The sequence below is a fragment of the Hippopotamus amphibius genome, chromosome 16 (genome assembly GCF_030028045.1).
Source record: "Hippopotamus amphibius kiboko isolate mHipAmp2 chromosome 16, mHipAmp2.hap2, whole genome shotgun sequence".
NCBI classification, from domain to species: Eukaryota; Metazoa; Chordata; class Mammalia; order Artiodactyla; family Hippopotamidae; genus Hippopotamus; species Hippopotamus amphibius.
In genome coordinates, this window is record NC_080201.1 from 30,517,409 (window position 1) to 30,532,346 (window position 14,938).

The 14,938-nt window shown below is 42.6% G+C and overlaps 1 non-coding gene across 1 annotated transcript; it reads right to left on the bottom strand.

Annotated features, from left to right (window-relative positions):
* Nucleotides 1–10,361: 10,361 nt before the first annotated feature.
* On the bottom strand, nucleotides 10,362–10,434 carry TRNAA-AGC (transfer RNA alanine (anticodon AGC)). Its single transcript has one exon. It is a non-coding gene; the product is annotated as a tRNA-Ala (tRNA).
* Nucleotides 10,435–14,938: the final 4,504 nt, after the last annotated feature.

Sequence of the window (14,938 nt, forward strand, 5' to 3'; positions counted from 1 at the left end):
TCAGTAGGTCCTTGTTGTTTATCTATTTTATATATACTAGTGTGCATATGTTAATTCCAACCTCCTAATTTATCTATCCACACACCCCCCCTCCCCTTTGGTAACCAGAGATTTGTTTTCTACAGCTGAGTCTCTTTCTGTTTTGCAGATAAGTTCATTTGTATCTTTTTTTTTTTAGATTACACTTATAAGCAATATCATATGATATTTGTCTTTCTCTGCCTGGCTTACTTCACTTAGTATAAAAATCTCTAGGTCCATCCATGTTGCTGCAGGTGGCATTATTTCATTCTTTTTCACGGCTGAGTAATACTCCACTATATATATGTATACCACATCTTCTTTATGCATTCATCTGTCGATGGACATTTAGGTTGCTTCCATGTCCCGGCTATTATAAATAGTGCTGCAATGAACATTGGGTGCGTGTATCTTTTTGAACTATGGTTTTCTCCAGATATATGCTCAGGAATGGGATGGCTGGATCATATGGTAGCTCTATTTTTAATTTTTTAAGGAACCTCCATACTGCTCTCCATAGTGGCTGCACCAGTTTACATTCCCACCAACAGTGTAGGAGGCGACCTCTGTCCAAAGCTATACAAATTTGGATCTCTGATTCATAACGAGCAACACTTCCACAAATATTCCACAAAAAAAGCTTTCTGGGTCAAATATGTTTGGGCAATGATGCATTCTATACTTTCCTCTTACAGACTCACTACGCCCATTAGCTTATTTAAGGTTCTGGAAAGTTTTGCCTAATGAAATCTCATTTTATTTAATTCAATAGCTTCCAATTATATTTGATTACCAGAACTCTTTCTTCTTTTACATAATGCTGTAAAATACACAAATTTCACTCAGGCCACAGGCTCAGGTTGTGCAAAAATGTAACATTCAAAAATGTCTTCTGTCACTTAATCCAATTTATACCCGATCCCTCCTTTCATTTAGTAACACAAACTTTATTTTTCCTAAAAGATTTGTCACTGATTTTTTATGCATTGAATAGATTATCTTTACACAGCAATGCAGTCATAGAGTATAATTGAAAAAATGCAGTGAAAAGTTTTTCTCTCATACTTTCCCCAATCTGCCCAGTTTCTATTATTCTGATTACCCATTTTTGTTGTTGTTTTTTCTTTTGTGTCCCTTAAAATATCTTCTGGCACATTCAAACAAATATGAATTTATTTTCTTATTCCCCTCAATAAAATAGTTCACCTTGATCCTTTTCACTTAATATATTTTGACAATCCTTTGGTATCAGTGCATAGGATAATTTCTCAGGTTTTTACTGATACATGGTATTTCTTTGGATCATAAACACTTGCATTGTTTTTATCTTTTGCTATTATGAACTATGCTGCAATGGATAGCTTTGCTTTTATGTCATTTCTCTCCATGAATTTATATTTGTAGGATAAGATCTTTGAAATACAATTGCTGGGTCAAAGGGTATCTGTGTTAGTAATTCTGATAGATTTCCGCCCCCCATAAGGGTTGTACAATTTATTTTCATACCAATTATATATGGGGCATGCCTGGTAACCACTGTCCTTGACAACAGAATGTGTTTTATACTTTTGAGTTTTTGCCAATATGATAAGCGAGTAATGGTAGCTCAATGCAGTTTCAGTAAAAGTCACTTATATTAATCTTATCTATTTTTCCATTGGATGGCTGGCTCTTTTCTAATCTAGTCCTGTAAATAGTTATTACTTGTATTTTGCTTTTTTGGGGAACTTGCAGGTTCTAAAATAATTTTTTTTTTTAGGTTTTTCAACACTTTTTTTTTAATTTTATTTATTTATTTATTATTTTTTGGGGGGTACACCAAGTTCAATCATCTGTTTTTATACACATATCCCCATATCTTTGCCCTTTCCAGGTGTTAAAAAAAGGTTAAATATTTTCTTCCAGAATGTTTACAACTTAATTTTTAAAATTTAAATATTTGCTCGTTTTAATTGTCCAGGTGTGAGGGATGGAACAATCTTACCACTTTTTTCTTCCCATTGGTTGTAGAGTTACTCCAACCTCACGTGTCAGCCCGTTGTTTCTCTGCTGATTCAAGATGTGGCAGCAGTAATTAGTCAAGTGAGTGTAAATTCAGTCAATTCATATTTTCCCTGGGAAACAATAAATGCCTTGCTGTCTCTCTGGTCTCCACCTAGGAACAGAGCGACAGGGAGTCCCCTCTGGGGTCCTCACCTCTCTCTGAGGATCTATTACCCCCCCTTACAACCCCTGCCCCCCCGCCCCCATTCCCACCCCTCCCCCCTTCCCTCCTCCCCCCCCCCCCCCACCGTCTTGACTTGTACAGGGCCCGGGGGGTGGCCCTGCCTGATCTTGTTTGCTCTTAAAACACTTATCAGGACATTCAGGACTGCACTCTTTAATACTCAAACTTGAAAACCTCAGGTTTCAGAGACTCAAGACCTTTCTCTCTAACTATAGCTTTTGCTTTGTGTTTCAGTGTCTATTTGGAAACTCGAAAGCTGAGAATGTTCTCTTTCTCCCTTCTGCCCCCTGAGGCCAGTCCCCTGGAATGCTGGTCACTGCTGTCAGGGTGCTGTGGGGTGGGGAACCGGAGTGGGGAGCAGGAAGTCCTGATCAAGGACACCCGGGTCAATATTTAAAAATACGGCTTCATCGCGCCACCACACGGGGTAACGTGGTACTTAGGCAGCGATGGTTGGAAGCTTGAGATACTTTGGTCATTTGAACTATATTAAGGGGAGCACTGCAGGCCCCATTCTCGTTCTGGTCCTACCAGCTCACCTTGGGGAAACTGTGTGACAACCTCTTTCTGCCTCGGTTTCCACAACTGCATTGTCCCTCCGCAGGCTCCGCGAGAGACTCCAAATATGCCACAAAGGCAAAAGCAATTTGCAAACTTAAACGCGCGATACACGTGTAAGGCATTACTACTATCTTTCTTCTCATCAAAAACATTTTTGCCGGGGCCCCCCTGTGTTCCAAACACCATTCCAAGGCATCTGTTCTAACACATAACAAATACCTCTTTGAGATGTTTTTAATTGCATGTTAGCTCCCTTTCAGACCTGATTCATTTCTGATCTGAACAGCAACAAAGGGAGCTTTTATTGCTGCGGTTCATTTCTGGAAATTAAATTTCCATTTTCAACACTAATGCTACTGTAATTCGCAGTGGTTTCTGTCTCTTTTTATTGTGTCTGACAGCGACCAGCCTATCAGCGTAAGTGGCTGAATACAAGTATGTAAATGTACAACATAAAAAGACATTTTTGAGAAGCGGGGGAAAGAAAAACATTTAAAGTAGGAAATTAGAGCAGTTACTGGATCCCACACCATGGTTAATGAGTGCGCAGAAAGCAAACAGTTTCTGGCTCGGGGACCTCAAGCGTTACAGCCAGGGCAACGCTTCTCCTGTTTTTGGAAGGAAATCAGTAATAGCCTCCACACATGGGAAGCCTTCAGTTTGCATTTTTTAATGCCTCCAGGGAGGACAGGGTTTCTGGTTTCAAATCTGTTAAATTTTTCTTTAAAAGACGGGTTTTGTTCAGAAACCAAAACAAAAATTAGCATATTAAGAATATATGCAGGTCACGCGTTTGCACCGGTGCTGGGAGATTTCATCAAGCATGGCTTGCCAAACATCAGTGGGTTCCCGAGAAGTAGGGTGGGACCCGGTCACTTTTGCCTCATTAGGTAAAATCTCTTAAAAGCCCCACACCCCATTTTCATTAAGAATTATGTATGTAAAATCTGGCCAAATGCCCATCTATGTATTAAAAGTGGCCATTCAAAGGTGGTGAGTTGGAAGAGATTTTCATTTTCTTCCTCTTGTTATCCGTGTTTTCTAAATTTTTTAGAATGGAAGAATATGGCTTTAGAAACAAGAAAAATAGGAGGTACTTAAGACAGAGCAAAATGACAACTCACCAGAAGTTTTGCTCTTTTATTTTGTGCTTGGAGCCCAGGGTACAATTTGAACTCAATTCCAATTACAAAACCCCTTTCACTGAGCACCTAAGTGTGACATAGTGTTTCCTTCTGTCTCCAGTATTTAAATTTGTTTTTCCTTTTACAAGTGAGTCTTTCTGAGTAACCCCTCATGCCTTCCAAAGACTGAAGTTTGAAATGGCTGGTTTGAAAGTAACAAAGAAAATTATGAAAGATAAAAAACCTTACCTCCCTTATTTAAATACAGGCTGTTTTGTGCCTTATTTATAATATTCTAAGTGCTGGAGATATTACTCCTAAAAACTGCCTATTCCATTAATGTTTGGAGCATAGCAGTCCTGGAGTCATGATTTAGTCTCATCTTGCTGTGTGAACTTGGGCAGATCATTCTTTTAGCTGTGGGTGGACATTGGCTTAGTTGTTGGGATTAGGTTCTGAAAACTGGAACCTGGAGTGTCCAGCTAGGAAAAAAGACAGGAGTGAGTCAAACTGAGTCACTGGGGAGAGCTGAAACTCCATTGGAGATTGCTTGCTGTTCACCAAAAATCCACTTTTCTTCTTTTCCTTCTCTTGCCCCTCCCCCTCTTCCTCCTCCTCCTCCTCTTCTTCTCCTTCTACTTTCCCTCCTCTCTTTCTTCTCCTCCATTATTATCATCTCCCTCTCCTCCATCACCTGCATCTCCTCCATCACCTGCATCTCCTCCATCACCTCCATCTCCTCCATCACCTCCATCTTCTCCATCATCTCCATCTCCTCCATCATCATCATCACAGAGCTAGACCCCACTCTCATTCCTCAGTCTCCCCTACACTTAGGTCTGGCTGTGTGACTGAGTCTAAGCCAAAGGAATATGAGCAGAAATGCTCTCTCCCCTTCCTCCAGCTGTATGCTGATTATGACAAAACCCTCACCCCTAGCAGTCGGTAGAGCCACACAACGGAAAGACATGAGGTCCCTGAATCATGACACAGAGAACCCCCCCCTGCTTAAGATCATCTGCCTAAAACTATTACATAAAGACTACTATAATACATAAAGTTTGATAGCATCTGAGGCATCTTGTTTTTGGGCTATTTGCTACGACAGCCTAGATTTCTTAATGAATGCAGAATCAAATACCACCACCAAGAGCTTGAGGCAAGAGCAGTAGAGTTTAGCCAAGAGTTGGGTACGTGGGGTCTGAGTGACCCAATGAAATGACATATAGGTCAGTAATAAGTGAGATGAGGACAAGATTGTCAGGGCCATGGCTGGCCTTTATAATTCCGTGGGGATTCTTAAGAGTTAGGGGTTGCTTGGTACAATTAGCTTCTCTGGGCTTTGTTTTCTCATCTGTAAAATGGTGAATGTTGGATGAGATTAAGAATAGCAAGTGTGCTTCATTTTAAGGGCCAGCACTGTTAGATTGGGCAGGGCTACTTGGAGCACTGTGTTGAGAAGGATTCTGAGGTTGAGTGGTGGATCTGTGGGACAGTACCACAGCCAATTAATGGTGCAGGCACAGGAAAGAACCCGCACCCTGCACAGAAGGAACCCACACCCCGATGGCTGCCGTGGCACGTTGTTCTCTGTTGTCTCTGAGTCTTACCATGGCAGAAACTTCACGGGCTGCAGTAGCAAATGTGTCCAGCTGAGGGTGACCTCAGAGACTGGACAGCTGGAGTCAATTCACTGCTAGTGGTTTCCTTAGTTTAGTGGTTTTAACTTCAAAGATACCAAGCTGTCTGCCTTACGGATGCCTGGAAATTCTATCCAGGTTTTTCATTTTCTTTCTTTCTTTTGTGTGTGTGTGTGTGTGTGTTTGCTAGGTTATTCTAAAAGACCTCATTGAAAAAGAAATACCAATAAATCTGACCCTGGGAAAGAGTTCTAATTGGGTTCTTCCCAGGCCAGACTGATTCAGACAAAGACTTTTAAAAAAATTGAGATGATGCGGTAAGAGGCCCTGGAATGAGCAAGTTTTGATATAACTTGGAAAGATAACCCATTCCACCATGATGGACCAGAGGAAGGAAACTAACTCATCTTTTCAAGCCCAGGGAGGGTTGTATCATGCAGTTAGCCTTGGTAACTAGTGATCCAGGATGGAGGATTCCAGTTCCAACCTTGTTGTCAATTTGCTATGTGGCCTTAGACAAATCACATCCCCTCTCTGAGCCTCAGTTTCCTCACCTGTAAAATTAGGATTTTGGACTAGAAACATGGTTTTTGAATTGCGTCCTTTGGATCCTAAAGATTCAGAGATGATGGGTGCAGGGAGGAGGGTGCTGCTGAGCTTGTGGGGTCCTGGGGCCCCCTCCCTCATTTCCATCAGAGTGACCTTCCTTGTGTCTACTCTATACATGGACCAAAGTGGCGCTCTGGTGATTCTCTGCCCACTCCCCAGGTAGGTGCATCCTCCCTGTTGAGAAGTTGACCCATCTGGCTACAGCACACTCCAGGGGGCTGGGAGGAGCTGACTTGGGGAGGGAGTGAGCTGGGCGCTGCTCCAGCAGCAGGGGCTGCCATCTGAACACTGTACAGCTGCCTAAATATTTTGCCTCCAGATTCTCCCTGCAGCTGCCTACGCTCTGGTTCATCTTAATTAAAGGGGCTCTCTCATTCTGCCTCTGGCTTTTTGTCAGTTCTTCCCCACCTCCTCGACTTGATGTCAGATCTCCAAGTTTGGCTGTGGTTTTCTTTGGACTTGATTTTATTAGTGTAATAGCAGTGCTAGTAGTCACATATTAATCATAATAATGAATATCGTCCTATGTTTATAAACCACTTCAATTTTTAAAACTACCTTGACCGACAACAACCCATTTACAGACAGAAAACCCCATCCCATCCGCCTTTTCTTTTTAAATTTTTTCCTTGCACTGCAAACTTGAGAAACAGTTATATTTCATTAAGAACATCAACTTTGGACATAGGCTGACATGGTTTGAACCTTGGCGCCATCACTTACCAGCTGTGTGAACTTGAGCAAGTTACTTACCCTCTCTGACTTTGTTCCCTCATCTGTAAAATGTAGATAATACAGGACCTACTTCATAACATTTTATGAAGATTAAATGATAAAAATGTATAAAGTGCTTAGAATAGTGTAAGACATGCTATATCAGTATTCACTACTATTTTTTGATTAATTTTTTTTATTGAGGTATAGTTGCTTTGTAATATTGTGTTAGTTTCAGATGTACAACACTGATTCAAACTTTTATAGACTATACTCTGCTTATAGTTATTATAAGATATGAGCTATATTCCATGTGCTGTCCTGTAGGTTATTTATTTTATACATAGTAGTTTGTACCTCTTAATCCCCTATCCCTATCTTTCCTCTTCCCCCCTTTCCTCTCCCCTCTGACAAGCATTAGTTTGTTCTCTATATCTGTGAATCTGTTTCTCAAGACTGGCCATTTGGGGTCTTTTGTGTTTCTACACAAATTTTAAAATTATTTGTTCTAGTTCTGTGGAAAATGCCATTGGTATTTTGATAGGGATTCCATTGAATCTGTAGATTGCCTTGGGCCATATGGTCATTTTAACAATATTAATTCTTGTAATCAATGAACACTGTATAGCTTTCCATCTGTTTGTGTCGTCTTCAATTTCTTTCATCAGTGTCTTGTAGTTTTCTGAGTGCAGGTCTTTTATCTTCTTAGGTAGGTTTATTCTTAGGTATTTTATTCTTTTTTTTTAATTCTATTTAAGTGGGATTGTTTCCTTGATTTCTCTTTCTGATAGTTTGTTGTTAGTGTATAGAAATGCAACAGATTTCTATTAATTTTATATCCTGAAACTACCGAATTCATTGATGAGCTCTAGTAGTTTTTGGTGATGTCTTTAGGATTTTCTCTGTATAGTATCATGCCATCTAAAAACAGTGACAGATGTCCCTTTCCTTTCCAATTTGTATTTTTTTTTAATTTCTTTTTCTTGTCTGATTGCTGTGGCTAGGACTTCCAGTACTATGTTGAATAAAAGTGGTGAGAGTGGGCATCCTTGTCTTGTTCCTGATCTTAGAGGAATTGCTTTAACCATTGAGTATGATGTTAGCTTATCATATCATGTTGAGGTCTTTATTATGTTGAGGTATGTTCCCTCTATGCCCACTTTTTGGAGAGTTTTTATCATAAAAGGATGTTGAATTTTGTCAAAAGTGTTTTTCTGCATCTACTGAGATAATCATATTGTTCTTATTCTTCAATTTGTTAATATTGTGTATCATACTGATTGATTTGTGGTTATTGAGCCATCCTTGCATCCCTGGGATAAATTCCACTTGATCATAGTGTATGATCCTTTTAATGTAATTTTGGATTTGGTTTGCTAATATTTTGTTGAGGATTTTTGCATTTATGTTCATCAGTGATTTTGGCCTCTAATATTTTTTTTTTTTTTTTTGGGTGATATCTGTGTGTGGTTTTGGTATCAGGGTGATGCTGGCCCCTTTCAAATTACTGCTTCTGCCCTGGCTCCCAGAGTATGTGAGATTTTGTGTGCTCTTTAAAAGTGGAGTCTCTATTTCCCACAGTCTTCTGGGTCTCCTGAAAGTGAGGCTTGCTGGACTTCCAAGCCAAATGTTCTGGGGGCTCATCTTCCTGATACAGGACTCTTGGGCTGGGGACCTCAATGTGGGGTTCAGACCGCTCGCTCGTTGGGAAGAACCTCTGTAATTGTAATTATTCTGCTTGTGGGTTGCCTGCCAGGGGTATGGAACTTGACTATATCATGACTCTGCCTCTCCTACCGGTTTCGTTGTGGCTCCTTCTTTATATCTTTAGTTGTAGATCTTTCCTGGTAGGTTCTCATCTTTTTCATTGATAGTTGTTATATAAATAGTGGTAATTTTGGTGTGCCCAGGAGAGGAGGTGAGCTCAGGGTCTTTCTACTCCACCATCTTGAAAGTCTCTTTGACCCGATTGCCTACTTCTCTTTCTCAGATTCACTTGCTTCACATGTAGGGACTTTGCTGGTGTTGTTCCCTGTGCTTGCAATGTTCTTCTAGAGCCCACTATTGTTGTTTTAAAATAAAATCTTAAGCCATTGAGAAGCAAATAATAGTAATAAGGAAAAGCTGACATTCTTTCTCAAACTATGCATTCTCAACAGGAGTGTTGTAACTTCCAAGGGGCAAATATTAGTGCTTGGTGGGGTCTTAAAAAACTAACTCTTTTATGTATAAAGCACAGATACACAGTACATTAACAGATATGTGATATATCTATGATTTAAAAATTCCATAGGTGGGACATTGAAGGGCAATAAGAAAAGGTTGAGAAACACCGTTCTGATTCCTCTCCCGAAATTAACACGTGGCTCTGTGCACGTCCTACCACAATTTCCAGTTATTGTTTTATTGCGCAGCAAAACCATGTCTGTGCGCTGCAATGTGCTCTTTCCTAATTGATCATGGGAGTCCTTCCGGGAGGCAGAAGCAGAATAGATGCACCTTATGATGATGTATCATGAAGAATCATAATTGATGCACTGATTCCTCAGCTTACAGGCACTCAGGCAACTCTGGTGAATGTGCTTTCTTGAGCACAAGGAGAGATTCCTAGAAGTGCAACTGTGGGGCGGGAGTGGCTGCGCTTTTAGAATTTTCCTAGCTCCTGCCAAGTTACTCATGTGATCTTCACAAGCATCACGAGTGTGATCCCTGGACATGGAAGCCAGCGCTGAGAGGCTGGGGCATACCTGGCAGAGAGCAAGCACCCCAGCTGGGGTTAGACTTCCTGTCTCCCGTGCCATAGGGGCAGGTACGTTTCCTTGGGAGCCTCCTCCTTTGGGCCTTCACCTGTGGGGTGAGGTCTCCCTTGCTGGCCTGGGACTAGCTTGTGGGGGGGTCTTCATCATGCAGCTTTGCAGGCCCACCCCACCTTGCTGCTCTATGCCCCAAGAGGTTTGTAGCCAAATGCACCCTAACTAACGTTGGGAGGCACTGGTGGAAGTCTAGATCTGAGTTGCTCAAGGGTTCCTTCCTCTGCCAACACTTACTAAACCTTGAGTGTGTCTCTCCTGAGTAACTGTGGTTCCACCATAGAAAAAAGACTGGCACTTTCTGATCATTGTGTCACATACTATTGTAAGCTCTTTCCATGCGTTATCTCATTTAATCCCCCTTAGTGCTCTACCAGGTAAGTACTATTATTATGTCCATTTTAAAGATGGGGAAATAGGGGCTCAGTGACTTGCTCAAGGTTCGTAGCTGATAAAGGACAGGATAAAGGATTTGTACTCATAGTTGCCTTACATCAGGGTCCATGACTCCTGGGGTCTCTCTTCTCTTGCCTGTTGTGGTAGATTGAATTGATGTCCCAACTCTTTACCCTTCTCTGCACCTCCACCCTTTGTCAAATGATTTTTTAGGCCAAAGTGACCATGACAGGGGATCCCCCTTTATAAAACTGAAGTGTGGAGAATGCGGGCATCGATCCCGCTACCTCTCACATGCTAAGCGAGCGCTCTACCACTTGAGCTAATTCCCCAGCTCCTGTTGTAGATTTTTTTTTTTTAGCTTTTCCCATTAGAAATGTAATGCCCCAGACTTTCACTTTGGCTTTGGTCATGTGACTTGCTTTAGCCGGTGAGATGGGGCAAGAATGCCTGCGAGCCAGCTTAAGTCAAAGCCTTAAATGTCGGCACTTGGCCGTCTTACACTTGGCCATCATCAGGCTTCCCAGAGAGTTGCTTCCCTATGGCTGGGGACCTAGAATGAGCACAGGAGGAGTTGGATCTGAGCCTGAGCTACAGCTTGAAGCAGCCAAACCAGATTTTAATCACTTTGCTGAAATGAAGTGATTTAGTCCTCACAACAGTCCCATGGAACAGATCACTATTAATTACCATCCCCTTTTTGCAGGTAGAGAAACTGAGGCTTAGAGAAGTTAAGTAACTTACAGAAGGTTGCACAGGAAGCAAATGCTGGGGTCTGAACCAGGACAGCTCTTAACCACTACACTGCATCATCTGCCTCATAGAAGGCATAAGGTTAAGTGGCTCCACGGAGTGCCTGATGCACAGGAAGTACTCAGAACATCCTAGGAAAAGACCCAAGTAGCAAAAATCAAAATCACCAGGGGAAACCTCACCCATTTCACAGGCTTTGGGTCTTGTACACATCAGCCTAACTGGGAAGAGTGTCTTTTTGCCTCTCTCTGAGCCGATTCAAAAGACAGAGAATTGGGCTGGGTTTTGCTCCATCTTTTCTTTTTTTTTTAACAGCCTAGAATGGCCGAGTGACCTGGGAGTTTCTGTCATCTGTGATAATGAATGACTCCAAAGGGCAGAAATAAAGATAAGTGCCATTATCAGCCCTGGTCCTTAGAGGAAAGTTGTTAGGTGGTGGCTGGTATAGAGAAGGTGCCCTGTTGGGGGCACTGCCTGCAGTAGAGATCTGGGTTCCGTCCCTGTCTCCACCGCAGGTGTGAGAGAGAACTTCCTGAGAGAAAGGTCGGTTATCTCATGGTGGTAAAGCCAGAACAAGGAGATGGCAAGGCCAAAGTGGCTTGATTTGGGGACAGGGAGGAGGCAGCTCCCTGCCGTTGCTAAATGTCACTGGGGACCATCCTCCCCAATGTGGGGAGGCTGCCACATGGGGAAATCTGCACTGAGCATCACCGAGGGGTCCAGCTGTGAGCTCAAGTTTCCAGGTCAGATGGTGAGCTGGGAAGGACTCACATTCAGAAACTAATTAGTTTAGACTGCTGTATCATGGGACTGAAAGGGTGAGTATCAAGTAAGCAGTACCTCAAAAAAAAAAACAAAAAAAAAAAACCGCTGGAATCAAGCTAGTGCTGAAATTAAGAAAGGTGAAAAAATAATAAAGTGTGATTTACGGGTCAATTTCTCTTTATTACCCCAGACTCTTGTGTGCTCCTTCATTAATTCTTATATTCATTCATTCAGCCAGTGTGAGATCACCCATTTGTAGACTGAACATGTTCTTTGGGCACCAGCAAAGAAGGGGAACTCCCCCCATTCCAAGGTTCAGCTTCAATAGACTTCCTGAATCCTGTAATCTGAAAATTTTGAAATACGCTTTTAAAAATTATTAGCACACATATACATTTTGTGCTTTGTGTCTTATTCTTGTTATTAATTTGAATTACATATAGAGAGTTGGGAACTCCACTATCTTTACATGGCTCAGAGCCCCCAAAACATTTAAATCTGGCCCCACAGTCCATCAGCATTAATTGAGTGCAAAGTGCCAGGTATTGGGCTAGGTCCTAAAATATAGCTGTTGAGAAATAGAACCAACAGAATACATATATAAACAGATCTGTTATAAGGAATTGGCTCACACGATTGTAGGGGCTAAGTCCCCAGATCTCCAGCTGGTAGCTGGAGATGCTGGAGAGCTGATGGTGTAAGTTCCAGTCTGAAGGCCAGGAGGCTGGAGGAAGAGGTGATGTTTCTGTTAAAGCCCAAAGTCTGGAAAGAACAATGCCTCAGCCTGAAGATAGGCAGGCAGGAGGAAGTTCCCCTTACTCCTGGGAGGGTCAGCCTTTTTGTTCTAGTCAAGCCTTCAACAGATTTGATGAGGCCCACCCCGATTAGGAAGGGCAATCTGCCTTACTCAGTCTATCAATTTATCCAGAAACTCCTTCACAGACACATCCAGATTTATGTCTGACCGAATATCTGGGCACCCCACGGCCCAATTAAGTTGACGCATGAAACTAACTCTTACAGCTGTGAACACAACTGCTTGTTAATCACATGCTGTGGTTGTCCAAGTGAAAGGTAGTGGAGGCCCAGATGAGGATGCCACTGGGAAAAACAGGATGAAGGATGCATCTGGAGAAAATAGAAGCAAGTGAACAGATCTTGCCCAGTGAGATGGATGCAGACAGAGAAGGGGAAAGATTTGGAGCTTTTGGAGTCAGAGGATTGTTGGTGGAAGTTTGCTGATGGCAGGAACAGAATTATTTCAAGCCAAAAAGTAGGTTAAGGAGGAGAAAATAATGGTAAGACTTCAGCAGGGTGATCACCATCCTGGCTTGTCCAGGATAGTCCCAGTCAACACCTGGGACTAGACCTGTGGTCTTGATGTCCCACATGTTTATTTAGCTTCTATCTTCAACACAAGTGGGTCCCAATTCAGATGATAAATTGTATTGTCACCTCCTCTCTTCAGGCAGGTTGCTTTTGAACTGCCAACATATTCCTCACTGTTGGAAAAGGTTGCTTATCGTCTAACTTCTATCCTTCCAGCTGTAATCAAACCCTGCTCTTATGGTCCTGATGTCAGTGACACCAACAACCACAGAACAACTAGTGTTAAGTTATTCCAGAAACTACCATGTACCATGCGTTATCCTGGGCACAGGGTGGGTGGTGAGCTACAGTGGTGAATAAGACCTAGCCCTTGCATTTGGGGAGCTCTGTTTTGGGGGGGTACAGACAAGTAAGCAGATAATTATTTCACAGTGTGATTAGAGCTTTGAGAGAAGTGACTCAGTGTCTCAAGGAGCCCCACCAAGAAGTCTTTTTATCACTGACCATTGCTGCAGGCAAGTCTTTCTGAGGTGTTCAATGTTAATTAATGAGCGCTAATTGAGCACCTGGTCCCCTGCTTTCACACTCGCTCCCTGCAGTCCGTCCTTTGCACAGCCACCAAGAGAGATTCATTTAGAAGAGAAAGCTCGTGAGATCGCTGTTTCTTCTACTATCGTCATCACATGAGACTAGCATCCAAGGCTTTCATCATGGCCTCTACTCCCAGCTCTGGCCCCTGGCTACCTCTCTGAGCACTCTCTCCTTGCTAGTGAAGTGTAGACAGCGCACCCTCCATCTACCAGGCCTTGGAAGGTAGAGTTAAGCCCAATGGGCGGAAATCAGTGGGCAAAACTGGTGCACAAGAGAGGAATGGGTTGACCCATAACGTAGTGAGTTCCCTGTCACTGAAGGTGTGCAAGCAAAGGGAGGATGCCTGATTGGAATTTTTTGGACAGAATTAAAATTTTTAAAGGGAATGCTCTACTAGCTGAACTTTAAGGTCCCTTGTAATGTTATTCTGTGCTGAAGGTCTTTTGCTTATAGGTGGGAGAAGTTCTTCCCTCCTGTCTCTTCCATCCTCCCCCAGAGAAGGGAATACATCCTGATCCAAACTGAACCTGCTCTCAGGAACTCAGTGGGTGATGGAGCAGTGGCCAGAGCCACAGGGCTGGCTCACGCTCTGGAGAAAGGGCCATTGGAACCCAGGGCTGGCTTGCCACCTGTTCTCTCTATTATTTATCAAATTCACACACAGCACTTACTGTGTACTGTATACACAGCACTTACTAAGTCCTTTGCAAACATTAACTTAAGTAACCAAGTAAACTCAAGTCAAAAAACTTTAGATGCTAGCTACTGTTATTATCCCCGACTAACAGATGAGGAAACTAAGGTTGGAGAGATGGTAGAGCTTGCCCAGGGTCACCCAGCTAGTCAGTGATCAATCAGGATTTGGACCCAGACAGTGTGGATCTAGACTATGCTTTGAACTACTGCAGCCACACTGCCTTCTTTTTTTCCAGTTTTTAATGTCTTGCTGGTGGTCAGATTAGGTCTCATTGGAGAATGTGTGTCTCCCTTTTCCAAACACCCTCCAGCTGTGGGCTTATTTTGTCAGCCTTTGGCATGAGGCTTGCAGGGCTCACCTCTGTGGGCTGCGCTCTCTAACCTGGCATCAATCAGGGCAGAGACTGGCCCTGGGTCATAGGAGACCAGGAGAGAGACTGTGGATGACTCCATGCAACAGACCTACCTTCTTTTGTACAGTTAATGCCTACTCATCCTGGAAATTTCAAATGAATTACCACTCCCTTGGGAAGTCTTACTTGACCCCCTGCCCTGCCCCACCTTAGGGGCTTTAGTCAGGCTAGGTTAGGCTATGCTGCAGTAATAACAAATCTCAGAATCTTAATGGACCATCACAGCTAAAGTTTATTTCTCAATCATGTCAAGTGGTTTGCAGATCCAGGCAACGCTTCAGAGCCCTGT